Below are 14,851 nucleotides of genomic sequence, written 5' to 3'. Positions count from 1 at the left end.
CCTCTTTGAACACAAATTTGTTGCCGTTCACTTTAAAGCCTTGTACATCAACTATTAATGTTCTTGTCATGATGGAATAAGGCGCTCAACTTTCTATGACAGTATCTTAGGGACTAAAGAAAATATTCTCAATTATAGCATATTTATAAAGGCTTGAGTTTACTAGAGAGTGACCTTGATAACCAACAAGTCTAAACATGCATAAAAATGTCGACGTGATCGCTGCGTGTTAAAGCAGTGTGACCTTAGTATGGCACAGGCTCAGTCCCACTATTATAGAACTACACATAAAGTATGTACAATGTGTTCGATTCGCAGATCTGTTACGAAATTTGAAAAGTGGTACAAGGTCTGAAACGGAGTTAACATTGGCACAGGTGCTCAACTATGTAGAGAAGCGTTTTAGGAGAAGGAAGAGGAATGTTGATAGTTATTTGTCCGTAGGATGGGGACGTTTAGCCTTGGGCAGTTCTCTTGATGCTATTCGATAGGAGAAGGCTATGTGCCACTACCGGGTTTTACCCTCTTCCTTCCTAATATCATGTATCAGCGCTAAAGTGTAATTAAGGGCTGAAAGACAATAAAGTGGAAAAGTGTTCTAAAGTGCTAAAGGATTAACTTGCGCTAAAGTCCTAAATGATATTCAAAAGCTAAAGGGCATTCACAGGCTAAAGGCACTAAACGTTACAAGTAGCTAAAGGCACTAAAGGCTGTAAAGGCCTACACGGCTACATGCACGGAAGTGGAAATGGTTGGCGGTGTTGGAAGCATGGCTGGAGGAGGGTAAGTGGTGATAATTGTAATTATTGTTTTAAGGAAGTACAACTAGGCAACCATTCTCTATATTACACTAATCAGGGAGAAAAGTGAAAGGGATGTGACAATTCAAAAATGATGATATCGGCCAAAGAAAGGCAGGGGTCACGAAGGGCGTCGAAATGAAAGACTCCCTAGCCCTCGAATGCTCTAACAGCTTCGGGGTCAGAAAAGAACAAGTTGGCCAAGGGAGGTAGTATAGGATAGATGAAAGTGAGGAGCCTAGAACCAGTAAGTAGAAGCAATACCAGAACTCAGATAAAGGCCCCGTGCTTGTCAACCCACGCTGCCACGTTGAGAGCCCTTGGGGCACCTTTTAGTCGCCACTTACGACAGTCAGGTGATAACGTGGGTGTGGCGAGGCATTGAGGGGTATGAGGGAGGAGTTGGAGAGTTTGAGGGGGATAATTATGATTCTCACAGAAGACAGGAAGGAAGGTAGGCCCCCCTTAAACAATGTACAGATTACAGCAGGTGTAAACGAGGGATAGGAAGGAGAGGGGGAAATTGTACAAGACAGGTGTCTAATGTTCTAAGGGGAAGGAGACTGCAGGCTAAGGACTCTATTCAGGATCAAAATTCAGGACATGTGTCTGTGTGAAATCGGTACGAGCCACTCCAGGTAGAACAACGGAGGGAAGATGAGGAACAGGGAATTGTTGCTGAGATGTGTGGAAGTAGGAGGAAGGGAAAAGGTAGGAAAGGGAAATGAGGAGTAGAGGATACGAAAAGACAGGTCGAACAGGGTCATGGGAAGGAGATAAGGGAGGAGGAAGTACCTTCTGCAGCTATCAGGAAAGATAGGGCTGACCAGGAGAGGAGGAGATCAGATGAGGTGGGTAGGGTTGAGGCTCTGGTCATGGGCGATTCCATCGTTAGACACGTGGGGAAAGTGTGTGGAGGAAAGGGAACCAGGGTAGAATGTTATCCAGGAATTAGGTTGAGGCAGATGTTGAGGAAAGTAGAAGAGAGGGAGGAGGCGAAGGAGAAGGTGGTAGTGTTTCACGTTGGTACCAACAACGTAAGGCAAGCTGATATAAGTACCAACATAGTTGGAGATGTGTGGGATCTGGTAAATGCAGCACGGGTGGAGTTTAAGGAAGCGGAGATTGTTATCAGTGGAATACTGTGTAGGAGGAATACTGACTGGAAGGTGATTGGGAATTTAAGTGAGACTATACAGTGGGTATTGTCCCCGACGTAGTCAGTCAGCAAACACGAGACACCTCAAGGGTGCTCAGTTCGATGGCTGTAGGCTTATAAAATAAATGAATGTGGCAGGATTAACATAGGGTTCATCGAATAAGCGTGTCCCAGGTATAGAACAAATATGACACTTTTATTTAATTAAATGAAATATTAGCCATCCTGAAGTCTGTGATTATGACTATGATCACTACTTTATGTAATTTAATATGGCTCTTGATGAAACAAACCTAAGTGCAAACAAATGGGATGGTACACGGCAGTTGTTTTCCCTAATATTCCAACAGAGTATTTTACATTGTTAATTTTCTTTATCGTCTTTAAAGTCATTAAATTATTTATTTAAAGTTGAATCAAAAATTGTCATTCAGAAAAATGAGGTCTGGGCCAAGCCTTCATCGACAATCTGGAAAAAATGCAGTAATTGTAAGAACGAGTATAATAAAGAAATATCCAAGATTCAATAAGTTAACAATTATAGCAAAAATAAAATTTACATTCGTTATATTAACAATTTTGTAGTTATAAAATGAAAAGTTGAATTTGCCTTGGTTTCCTCTAAGTTAATCCGAGACGTCGGGTATACCTGTTCACGTCGTCTCACATCTCTTTTCGTGAGGATTAATACTGAACTTTAAGCATCTGATCAATAATTAAACAAAATAAAACGCCTTCTGAGCTTACGAACATAAGTAAATGGGGAGAATATCATCCATGTGGAAATCCCGTCCACTATCCATCGATAATATCAAAGTGTCACACATTATCAGAACAGAACACATAGAAAATAATTCTCTAACTACTAGCAAATTACTACATCTACAGCTAACTACGGAAATTATCAAGAAGACTGTGATTACCAAGAAGAAAATATCTACACTATTTACACGTCGACGAGTGTCGATCAACCATATTACTCTCCTGTTAACAGATTTATTACGTTCCAGCAAGATTGAGTTACCTCATGAGAGCGAAAAATTGCATCAACGAATGAACTTGCATAGTCACGAATCAAATATTATTGAGATATTTCGTCGAAGATCTGTTCTTTAGACCTAAGGCCTTCGCGAACATTCCCCTGTACCTTCAACTTAAAATTATTGAATTACTTGAGAAAAGTTGGGATATTCCCACGAATTAAGAAGTACATCGATTAACATGGACTTTCATTTTCTTCATCTGAAGACACTAATATTAGACTACACTGCATTCATCTCGAATAATCCATATTCACCTTACAACCTAATCAACATCAGGCGTAATAATATTACGACATTAATATGTGAAAAGCTCAGTTTCACGAAGATTCATATCATGCGCAATTATTCCAATACTTTACACGTGCAGTGTACCACAATGACGACTCTAACTTGTCGCATCCTAATCTCAACTATGTGTAGCCACGAAATATCAGGACCTACCATCGTCCTACAAATACATAATATCCACTTAAATGTGTCTCGATGATTAATTACTCCAATTAATTATCACATGCCCCAATGCACATATTCTCATTAAATTCGTACATAGAATTCAGACTTAATATCCCGATGACACGTTATCTCAGACACGAGGTACAAGTAGAAGTTCCATTACAAGGAAAATATTGAAAATATTGACAAAATATCCTATCATTAAATCCATCGGACATAAATTAACTCATATTCGTGACGAAATTCAATCAATAAGCAAAGATGGTGTCGATAACACATGGATAACTCTATCAGAACCCTCGCTGTTAAATTCATGGCCACATGGTCATTAAGCAATCGCATGTGTCAGTTTTACGACATATCCGAGCAAATATACAACCATAAAATGTGTCAAAATAGATTACTAAGAAGAAAGAAAGAATAGAACAAAACTACATAGAACAGATATAAATGAGACGTAATCGACTTAACTTAAGGAGAAATCTTCACGTCTGGAAGTCTGGATTCTCAATCAGCCATGCCAGGATGAAAGAATCTGCATCCCGGCGCCGCCGACGGTGCTCGATGGTTTAGAACTTCATGGTGAAGCACTGGTAATCCATAATGCGAAGTTCCGTCCTCTTCTGGAAATTATCACGTTCAAGTCTTCCGCCTTCACTCGTGATAAAGCTGAAACTTACACAAAGTGCTTTAGAATAAACTCCAAACACACACGTAACTGTATTTTGGAAATGACACGTACTTAAGGGATTAATATCTGCACATTCGACGTCTGATCACAGCACTGTTCTAAGTTGTATACAATTATCAGAAGTGTAGAGCACAGGAGTGAAGCCACTGTTCCTGACGACAGTATTCACGATGTTCTACGTTGAAAACCTTGCTGTCAAGGGCTCTGAGCGACTGAAGATGATAGTCCGGGAACACGTCAGTATGTGAGAGTTAGTACTCTTATCACATGACTTAAATATCGTGTCTGGTGCTCATGCACGGAAGTAAAGTCAATTTAGATACTAAATTCTTCTACCGTATGAATATATAATTTTATCACCATTTTAGCCAAAAGGTCGTGTAAATTATTTCAAAAATTTTAGTTTTTAATTTATATCCTCTAAATGTGCTATTATTTATCCAGTTTATTTTAATTTAATCCTTGAGCCTTCCGTAATTATGCATGTCACGCCACCAAAGATATTATAAATATTTCATTCATATCGTTCCTCGCAATTTCAAGTGACACGCGCTAGCATCTTTTTTCTCTCACCAACCTTCATTTTTTTTTATTTTGTTAGCCGACCGGCCGCCCTCTTCACGTAAACAAACTTGTTCTCGTCTTCGTCCAAGGTCGCATACACCCCATCTCGCCGACAAGCGAACACAAGCCACACCAACACCTGTCCAATCAGTTGTGACCTCCTCACGGTCACAGTATGTGGGAACTGGGAGTGAAATTTCTAGATCCTAATGGATGGGAAGGAGATAGGGATCTGCGCTCTGATGGCCTTCACTTAAACCGCAGTGGTACGTATAAGTTAGGAAATTTGTTTGGAAGGGTAATAGGGAGGTACATTCAGGGAAACGGGGTTGTCTATGGAGCGGAGATAAGGGTACAGAGATCTGGAAATCAAGTAGGGATGACATAAAAATGTTAGTGTTGAACTGTAGAAGTATTGTGCCCTACAGGACCCTATGGTTCCGGCCAGGCGAAAGCCGGTCTCGAACCCAGAGTACAGTAGTGAAGGAACTCTCACAAACGTGAGCTTGTGCACATAGTCTTACCTGAACACACATCCTTGCTCGGCCGTACAATAGCGCACTTCTCAGGGATAACATGGGTGAACAAAGGGCAACATTAAGATAAAACACTAGGATATGTGACTAATCAGGTAAGAATCAGCTAAAAATAAAAAAATATCTAACAGAGAACATCGCTGCATTCAAAGTTTAACAATCAGGGATTTATTACATAAAAGATACTATTTACAAATGTAAGAGCTTTCAAAATGCTTGGGTAAAGATAACGTTGAGCCGATGACAACCAGTTCACTGCCTTCACGAAACAGCTGTGCTGTAACAAGCATGTTACAATAGTGTAAGTAATGAAATCTAGGAAAATGGCTATCTGCTGAAATACACATCTAACAGTAATTCCCATAAAATTTACTATGCCTCGTACCATCGAACCCCGCTGCAAACAAATATAAACACATAATGGACAGTGTCCTGACTCGGTAACGAACCCTAGTCCCGTGAAGAGTAAGGCGTAGAATATTCATATACAAACAATATAAAAAGAACACAACCAACATATCCAAGGGGTCAATATCAAACGGGCCAGTGTTAAAATTAAAGTAGAATAAATAGAACAAAAAAAATCTCTCCCTGCGTTCAAAACATCAAGGTCGTCTCCTCCCCATACACACTCGACAAGCTGCAGACAGCAATATAACCGAGTTTCAAGACTGTCACGTCAGACACAACAACCCTCACCATTCGAACACTTGACAAGCGGCAGTCCACATAATTTACGAGCTCAGCTGGCTGCTAAAAGCGCTCTTTTAAATACACCTGGGCTATCCGCCCTCATCTCAATATCACCAGCAATATAACAAATCTTATTTCCACCTCCCATGGGCTCAACCTTGATAACACGAAGACACAAATCAGTAAGCGATAGTCACATGGCCATAACAAGGCACCTCCAATGCATCCAATACACTCTCAAACTGTGCTGGGCTTTCTTATATCAATACATACAGTCAGCTGCATGCATAATGCTCACATCTCTCAAACATTCGGACTCGCTCGCCCTGTCAGTAAAGCTGGGTGAATTACGGGTTGAATCCTGGTCTCAACTATACAGCCTACGTCTGCAGAGACAAATGCCTGAACGCGACACAATAAATAGTGCCTGCCTGTTAGACTAACCTACTATGACCAAGGGAATTCGATCTGACCCATGAAGATAACACGTACGCTAATATAATACTATCGAAATAAAAGGTAAACACACCAACAAGGAATCTACAAACTATCATCTACCCTAATGTACGGGGTTCGAGCTTGAGGCCTAGCTCTTTATTATCAAGAATTTTCCTACCATAACTAACCTGTTGGCTGACGGCTCCCCAATTCCTATCTAAATTTAAATGACATGCTTGAAACAGAATTGGAAAGCTCTGACCTTATGTGATTGATGACATGACGGAGCGGCCCTCCCTGTGGACCACTGAATTTACCACATCATGACAAACTGCGACGGTTGCAGCAGATACTGGTGAACACTTGGAGACATTCTATCTTGCGTGAGTCCTTCGTACAGCTCCTTAGATGGTTGGAAGATGTCCCCTTCGACGTCGCGCTGATCAAGTACACCCAACGTTCCTGGGATCGACTCCCGTTGTCGTGTCGGCTTCAGCTCCGGTTGTGGCTCCCTCGCAATGATGATGTAAAAGCTCGTTCTGGCTTGATGCAGGGGTAACTGAAAACAAATTCATTTATTACAGACTGTCCAGACTCGATGCCTGTTTCCACTGCTATCGTGTCTCACACGTTACATTGACCAAGTCTTGTTCAGAATTTTAAACCTGGTACACTATAGTTTCTTCACCACTCTTAGTAACACTGTTATTCCATCCTTTCACTCGGACAACATGTAGTTCTTGAACAACTACCCTGAGCCTATATTTATTCTAGCATTACGTCAGTTACAACTTGACCTCACAGAAATATGAAGCTACTAGTTCATCAGTCTATTATAGGCAGTACCTCATCTCACCACAGCATATCAACACAGGTAATATCAAGAATTTAGCTGAATATGCAAGTTGATTACTTACTTCCTCGCAGATACAGTAGTACTAGTTGTATGTGCAGCTCGAAGACAAAATGTTGTTCGCAGTGCCGACTGGTAGCATGACGACTTCGTTCAAGCAGCCTTACGGTCAAAGAATGATGTGATGTGCCAGGCGGCCTCGCTTTTATAATCAGGTTAGCGTAACCACGCCGCTTGATCGCGTGCAGGATACGCGCGCCCGCGACTCGATGTTTACCCGCACAAAGCACGTCAAGTACCCTATTTAACGAATGCATTTATGATTGCAGCCCTAATGCATATCAAAATTAAGCAGAAATTATGCAGGTTGCAATTCTTGTATCATATCCAATGCAACTCTTCCGTAATCAAAGATATTAATTTAATTCTTTCTTCCCTCCGAAGGTAAGTTTTGCCGGGATCCGGGAAGCGTCCCCAATCTTCATTAAGAGGCTTGGCTTGGGACATAACTCCCTTTAATGAGGTTCTGGAGATTTCTCATAATGACGCTCTAGCTCTCTTCACACAAGAACGCTTCTTCTGGACTCTTTTATGAAATATGCTATAAGACAATGACTTCGTGGGTGGTCTTATGTAATCCCAATATCCTATACTAAAATCTATACTATTGGTCCATGAACAGAACGGTTCAGTATTGTAAAGAAAGGAGTAGAATTAAGTAATTTAATAGATATATATTTACCAGATATTGTAATAGGAGTTGAATCATGGCTGAGAGATTTATTGACTTGTTTTATGGGGCGTGGCTCAGGCTATGAAGCCTGCTGTTATGCCAAACCATCTCATATGTACTACATTGTACAAACTACAGAGTATTATGATTTCTAGTTACATATAATTAATTATAAAATTAAACTTAAATAATAGTTATAAACAAAAGGTAAATTTCTGAGAGTCACCATTTAAAAAAAACATTACATACTAATTTCTTAAGTCTATGTACCATTTATAACATGTTTTTTTAAATACATTTCTACTATGCATGTCTCTAATTAGCCTACAGCCGGAAGGGAATTCCAAGAGCGTACGGTTGCAGGTATGAATGAGTTGCCGTACCCGGTCGTGCGGTAAATTGGGAAGCTCAGCAGGGAAGAGGTTTCTGACCTTGTAGGTATACTGTTTGGAGATGACAAGTATTTAAGATCCATTCTCAGATAACTTGATGTGTCTGTGCGGAGAATGTTGTGAACAAGCGAAACAGAGTGAAGGTTTCTTCTCTCCGCCAAATATAACCACGACAGCTGTTCAAGACAAGGTGATATATGACAATACCTGGGCATATTTAATACAAAACGGGTGCATGTATTATAAGCCCGCTGAAGTTTAGCGTTAAGTGTGGTGTTTAGGTTGTTGTATATTACGTCACCATAATCGAAGATGGGTAGAATTAAGCTTTGAATAAGTAACTTTCTCGTATTTAGAGGAAGGAGATCCCGTAAACGTTTAAGAGAGTGCAAAGAAAAGAATACTCGTTGGCATATTTTCGTCGTGTGCTCCGTCCATTTTAAGTACTTATCAAAAATGAGGCCAAGGTTTTTTAGAGTTTCGTTTTATTTGTATTGGTGTTGCGTGGAATAGGATTGGGGGAATTTTAACACTTTTCAGTTTGGTATGATTACTTTTGGATCCAATTATGATTGCTTGCGATTTGAATGGATTGACTTTAAGAGAATTATTTTTAGTCCAGTCTTTTATACTTTCCAGGTCATCGTTTAGTTTGTTAATGTCTAGTTGGATGTCGTTCGGGTTTGTTTGTATATAAAGTTGAATATCGTCTGCGTAGAAATGGTATTTACATGTTTTTATATGTCCTGGTAGGTCATTTAAGTATAGTGAAAATAGCAGTGGCGCTAGAACACTGCCCTGAACTACGCCAACTTCAGTTTGTTGCCAGTGTGATACTTTCGTACCTGCTGAAACGCTCTACTGCCGCCCAATTAAATAAGGCTGATTCTCCACGAGCAGGTAAAACGCCGCTGTTCGCCCGCCTGAACGCTCAAACTTTTTGCCTATTCTACACGAGCGGTTGAATTGACGCCTGTAAACAGCGCCAAAAACGCCGGCGACACGCGCAGCCATTCTCCACCAGCGATAAACCCGCCATACTGTAATGATGGATATCGTACAAATAGGTTGCGTTGTCGGAGCTGTTCAACTCCAGTTATTAGCAATATTAAAAAGTAAACCTGGTAAGAAAAGACGTTGGTGGACTCACCCTGCGTTATCGAATCGACTCACCACTGGACAATTTCATTTAAAGTTGTGCGAACACATGAGCTATCCGGAAATGTTTTTCCAATATTATAGAATGTCAGTTGCTTCATTCGATGAGCTTTTTGAACTTATTAAGTTGCGTATTACTAAACGAGTGAAGTGGTAGTTTAGGGGAAGTCCTGAAATTTAATTCTCAAATATTTATATTTTTAGTGGTCTTATCAATAAATATTACATAAATCAAGTTATATAGAATTAAATTTCCGATTATTTATGTCTCTTACATGTTTACCGTACCGGCTATGATAACAGAGACATTCATGAATTTATATTTTTGTTGCTAAGTTCATATCAACGCCAAACCAGGATAAAATGGGTTAACAGAATATGATGAAAATCGGTACATAGAGTCGGGGAATAAGAAACTACAGTCTAAGCTATAAACAATTTTATTCACCCTGGATGAAACTGCAGTTTAGGAAAAGGCACCTAAAATGTATTTTTTAATACCTACAATAAGTTATTGGTCCTATCGAAAAGTACTCCATAACAAAAGTTAGAGATATTGCAATTTCCGATCATTTATGTTTTATTGCCAAAGACCGTAGCCGTGTTGAAACACCGGATCCCGTGAGATCTCCGAAGTTAAGCAACATTGGGCGTGGTCAGGATTGGGATGGGTTGCCACACCGAATCCCGTGAGATCTCCGAAGTTAAGCAACATTGGGCGTGGTCAAGCTTGGGATGGGTTGCCACACGCTGTTGGTGGGGGTAAGGGAATGGAGGAGCGGAAAAGAGCTGGCCACTCCACCGCATGTAAACTCCGGCTCAGGCACACCTCTGGGGAGGTTCGGACCTGCCTTCGAGCAGAATACACCCTTACCGTTGTGTTTAATTCAGTTTCACCACACCGACTATGATAAGAGTGGTATTTCAGAGTCGGAAGAAAAACTAAATGTGAAGGCCTACTATTTCGAAAGCGCATAACATTCATCAACAATAACATTATATTGACCATTGTTTCTTGTGATGTTCTTTGTCTCTTATGCTGCCACTCAACTGTTATACTGCTGCGTACAGAGTATAACAGCCTGACTGAATATTGGCGGGAAATAGCTGGGGAGTTAGAAAACGTTCATCTTTAGCATTCCATTCCTCTGGTTCATACATTTCCTGATACTGCTAGTACGTAACACATTGGTTCATCATAGTATTCCAGCTATTCGATCCCTACTCTGACGCGCTGTTTTGAATGAGCAGTGTGCACATTTAAGGCAGAGGCTCACTTAATAGTAGTAGTAGTAGTATGACCTGGTCTAGAATTACAATTTAGGTCTACTCCAAATTATAGCACCACAATTCACTAAATAATTCAACCCTGAAAAGAGCCGTTTCTTAAGAAAAGCTTCTTCCGCTTCACTTTTATTAAATCTATATTCATTCTATTCCAAATTAGCCGTGAAGAGGGGCTTTCTCCTCTGGCTTTGAGGAAGAATTTGCCTCCAAGTCAGATAGTTTTTTTCCCCGCCAGTGTAGTGAATTGAGATTTTCCGATTCATCGTGTATTGCTAGGAAACAGAGTAGTAAAAGGTCATAGGTTTTGCCCTGGGACTCTCCACTATTCGACCCTGCCCCCCTCCCCCCCGCCGAAAAAAAGACGAAGAGTGTTCACGGATCACGATTGCCTGCGTCTTGGTCACTCCATCTCTGAAAATTTGGATTGTTAGATCGCAAGCGTAGTACTGTTCATTAAAAGTGAGAAAATGCGTGGTTTTTCATTTGATCGAGTATTTCATATCAAAAGATTGCTTTTAATCGTGTCATTCCTACTGACATCATTGTAATGACCTATGTTAACTTCAGTTGGGAAAATGACTAAGATAGTCTTTCTGAGGGTGTAAAAAAGGCAGGTGGAGATTGAGTGTCTGCCATTATAATGCTCCCCAACTTGATTTTGACTGACGGTAGGCAAGCGGGCCTATCGTTACAATGAATATTCCCTAACCCAGTTTTCATATGAGAAAATACGTTTGGTGACTTCCCCGTCGCGTTTCTAGGGTAACGTTAAGAGCTATGGAACTTAATACAATCTTACTCACAACACGTACACTACCCAACCTAGAATTCTGTATACAATGTAGAATTCCGTAGCGAAGCACGGGGTACATCAGCTAGTAAAGAATATACTACACTTCAGGCAATTCCTATCGTGCGACAGAGGCGGGTGAACTGCTCACTGCCGCCTCGTGGAGTATGATTCGCTGTTCTACCGCTAGCGGCAATGACGCCTCTGCTGGCGTTAGACCCGCCTGCCCGCTCATGGACGCGTCCACCCGCGGCGTGCAAACCGCCCGTGTAGACAACTCAACATATACCCCATAGTTCTGTTCCGCAAGCGGGTTTGTAGCGGGCGAACAGCGGCGTTTTACCTGCTCGTGGAGAATCAGCCTAAGAGTGCAGCCATGTCAGTGCGCTTTAAGAAAATTTTTGTGCTTGTAGCTTAGCTAATAATATTTCCCTGTCCACACAATCAAATGCTTTACTTAGGTCTAAAATTACAAGGATAGTCATTTGTCCGTTGTTCATGCCTGCTTGAATGTCATTTGTAACTTTTAGTAGTGCTATGGTTAGGTCTAAATCCTGACTGGTATTTGTCGAGTAAATTGTGTTTGTTAAGGTAATCTGTTATCTGCTTGTGAACGACCTTTTCTAATATTTTACTAAGACAAAGAAGTATGCAAATTGGTCGAAAGACTTCTGGTTTTGTTGGATTATCGATTTTTCTTATCGGTCGTATTATGGCACTTTTCCGTATATTGGGAAAGATTGCTGTCATGAGTGAGGTATTTATTATGTGTGTAATTGTTGGGAGAACAATTTCAGTGAGTCTTTTAATTAATGTCAAATTTATTCCGTCACATCCTGTAGCCTCTGACTTTATTTCATGAATTGCTTCTCTGGCGTCATTAAGAGTTACATGTGAAAAATAAAATTCTTCTCCATCGTGTTTTGTTTTCGTATGTAGTCTGTCGATTGTTTCCCTTTTAGTTCGTTCGTCTGTATGCGAATTTTGTGAGCAGAAAAATTTATTTAATTCGTCTAATGGCAAGTCAGTGTTGTTTTCGTCGGTTTTATTTTTTGTCAAACCAATGTTCCGAAGAATTTTCCAAACTTTGCCAGAATTGTTATTTTTTAAGATTTCATGTGTGTGGCGTATCATAGCAATCCTGATGGTCTGAGTTGTTGTGTTACGCAATTTTTTGTACTTTTCGAAATTGTCTGCGGTTGGATTTTTTCTATAATATTTGTAAGCTGCATTTCTTTCCTCCATTTTAAACCGTATGACTTGCGTCAGCCAAGGTGATGGTTTTCGTTTCACTCGTGCTGTCCGTATGGGGGCGTGTTTGTCATACAGTCCCAAAAGTAGTTTGTTAAACAAGGTTATTTTGTCGTTAATGTCATGTACGAGCTGTATGTTGTGCCGCGGTGTTTTGAGTGCGTCATCAATGAACGCCTCTTCGTTTAGGCTTTTGAAGTCTCGATAGGAAATTGATTTAGGCTCATATTTGGGACATTTCAAAGAGTAAGTTGCGTAAATAAAGTCATGTTGGGAGAGTCCGGGAGCTGGCTGTTGTCCGTAAGTCTGCATTCTATCAGTACTGTTTGTAATAATTAAATCCAGTAGTGTATGGGAAGTAGCTGTGTGGTGTGTAGGATTTAGGGGAAGGATCGTCATATTGAGTGAGGTAAGCATGCTTTTGAGTCGTCTATATTCAGCAGAGTCACATTTCATCATGTCAGAATTAAAGTCGCCCATTAAAATAGCATGCTCATACCTGGATAATAGGTCCTGTAGTGCTTCCTCCAGGTCTTCGATATATCTCGTCTTCGGTGCACGATACACAACACCCAGTAAACACTTAACTCTGCGAATTTGTAATTCAATAAATAGGAACTCCGGCCCGCTGTGAAATTCATTTGGTGTTTTGCGTAATTCTTTGAATTTCATATCCTTACGCAGATATATCCCTACGCCCCCCCTCCCCCACCTTTTCCTACTCTATCGTTTCTTATCAGCGTGTAACCCTCCATATGTACTAGTGAAGACGCGATACTTGGTTTCAACCACGACTCGGATATTAATATGGCATGGAAGTTGTTGTTAGAGAATATGTCTGAGAATTATGTGAAATGGGAAAGAAGGCTCTGTGTGTTCACGTGGCCCACCTGCATAGAGCTTGGAGGTACAGGAGGAATGTCGCTGGGGCAGCCAGCAGTGGTTTGGGAAGGGGTGGTTGTAGTTTGACCGGTCTGGTTTGGGGAGGGGAGGTTTGCAGGCTGTAATTAGAGACATTTGTTTCCTTTAACCTAAGAAAAGCCAACTTGACAGTTTCTAAATGATAACTGAACTAGTTTCATGGAATTTAGTTAAGCCTCATCTAAGCTATCAATTAAATTTAACATATATTTACAAATCTAGGTATTTTCCTATTCAATTACAGTTATCGCTTAGGCTCATGATTAACTAATGTTGTTTAGTTCTTGGCGATTTGTGACCCGAATTTTCCTGTCACCTCGTTTCACTATCACTGTCCCGTCCTTCGGCCACGTATTTTTTACGCCGTACTTCGAAATTGCCTCCTGGAGAAGTTGTAGCCTCAGGGGGGTGAGATCTTCTCGGATAGTTTTGTTTGTGCCCTTCAGTTTTTTCTTATTTGTGAACATTACATTCCTTTTCCGATAGGACACAAACTTCACTATTATTGGTCTCGGACGACCGCCTTCTCTTTTCCCTACCTTGTGTGACCTATCAATGTCTTCAAGACTGAGATCGACCCCAATTTCCTCAGCGATATTTAAAATTATGTTGTCCGTGTTCTCATTTGCGGACTCTGCTACAACGAACACTCGCAAGCACTGGCGCCTCGTGTACTGTTCCAGATCGTCGGTCTTCTCCTGTAACTGGGACTACGGTCTCTTTATGATTTTGTCCCTATCTTCGAGAGCACTCCGCAAGTCTTCAATTACCTTAGTATTGAAGTCTATAGACTCCTGCAATTATTCTACCACTACCTTTGTCACTTGCTCCGGTATTAGGTAGGCAAGCGTGCTTAAGATATCCTTGCTACACAGGGCGTCCTGGACGGCTTGCTACACCAAGTTCTCCATCGGCACTTGCTTTACTTTACGCGGCATGATATTTGTGTCTGCTGGTAGATCTTAATCACACGTATCACGTCACTAACACTTTTGTAAACGCACAGCAATGGTAGGAAAAATTATTAGCGTCACAAATCGTTTACACTGCAAAGGTACACCTTCAAACTTAACGTTAATCAGGAGTGTG

General features: G+C 40.8%; 1 protein-coding gene across 1 annotated transcript in view; it reads left to right on the top strand.

Annotated features, from left to right (window-relative positions):
- Window positions 1–14,851, top strand: part of LOC136874406 (ankyrin-3-like) — a 78,809-nt gene that overhangs the window by 38,166 nt on the left and 25,792 nt on the right. The gene's annotated exons all lie outside the window — the stretch shown is intronic.

Source organism: Anabrus simplex, chromosome 5 (assembly GCF_040414725.1).
Source record: "Anabrus simplex isolate iqAnaSimp1 chromosome 5, ASM4041472v1, whole genome shotgun sequence".
Taxonomy (NCBI): domain Eukaryota; kingdom Metazoa; phylum Arthropoda; class Insecta; order Orthoptera; family Tettigoniidae; genus Anabrus; species Anabrus simplex.
The sequence above is the reverse complement of the archived record's forward strand: the minus strand, read 5'-3'. Positions and strand labels throughout refer to the sequence as shown.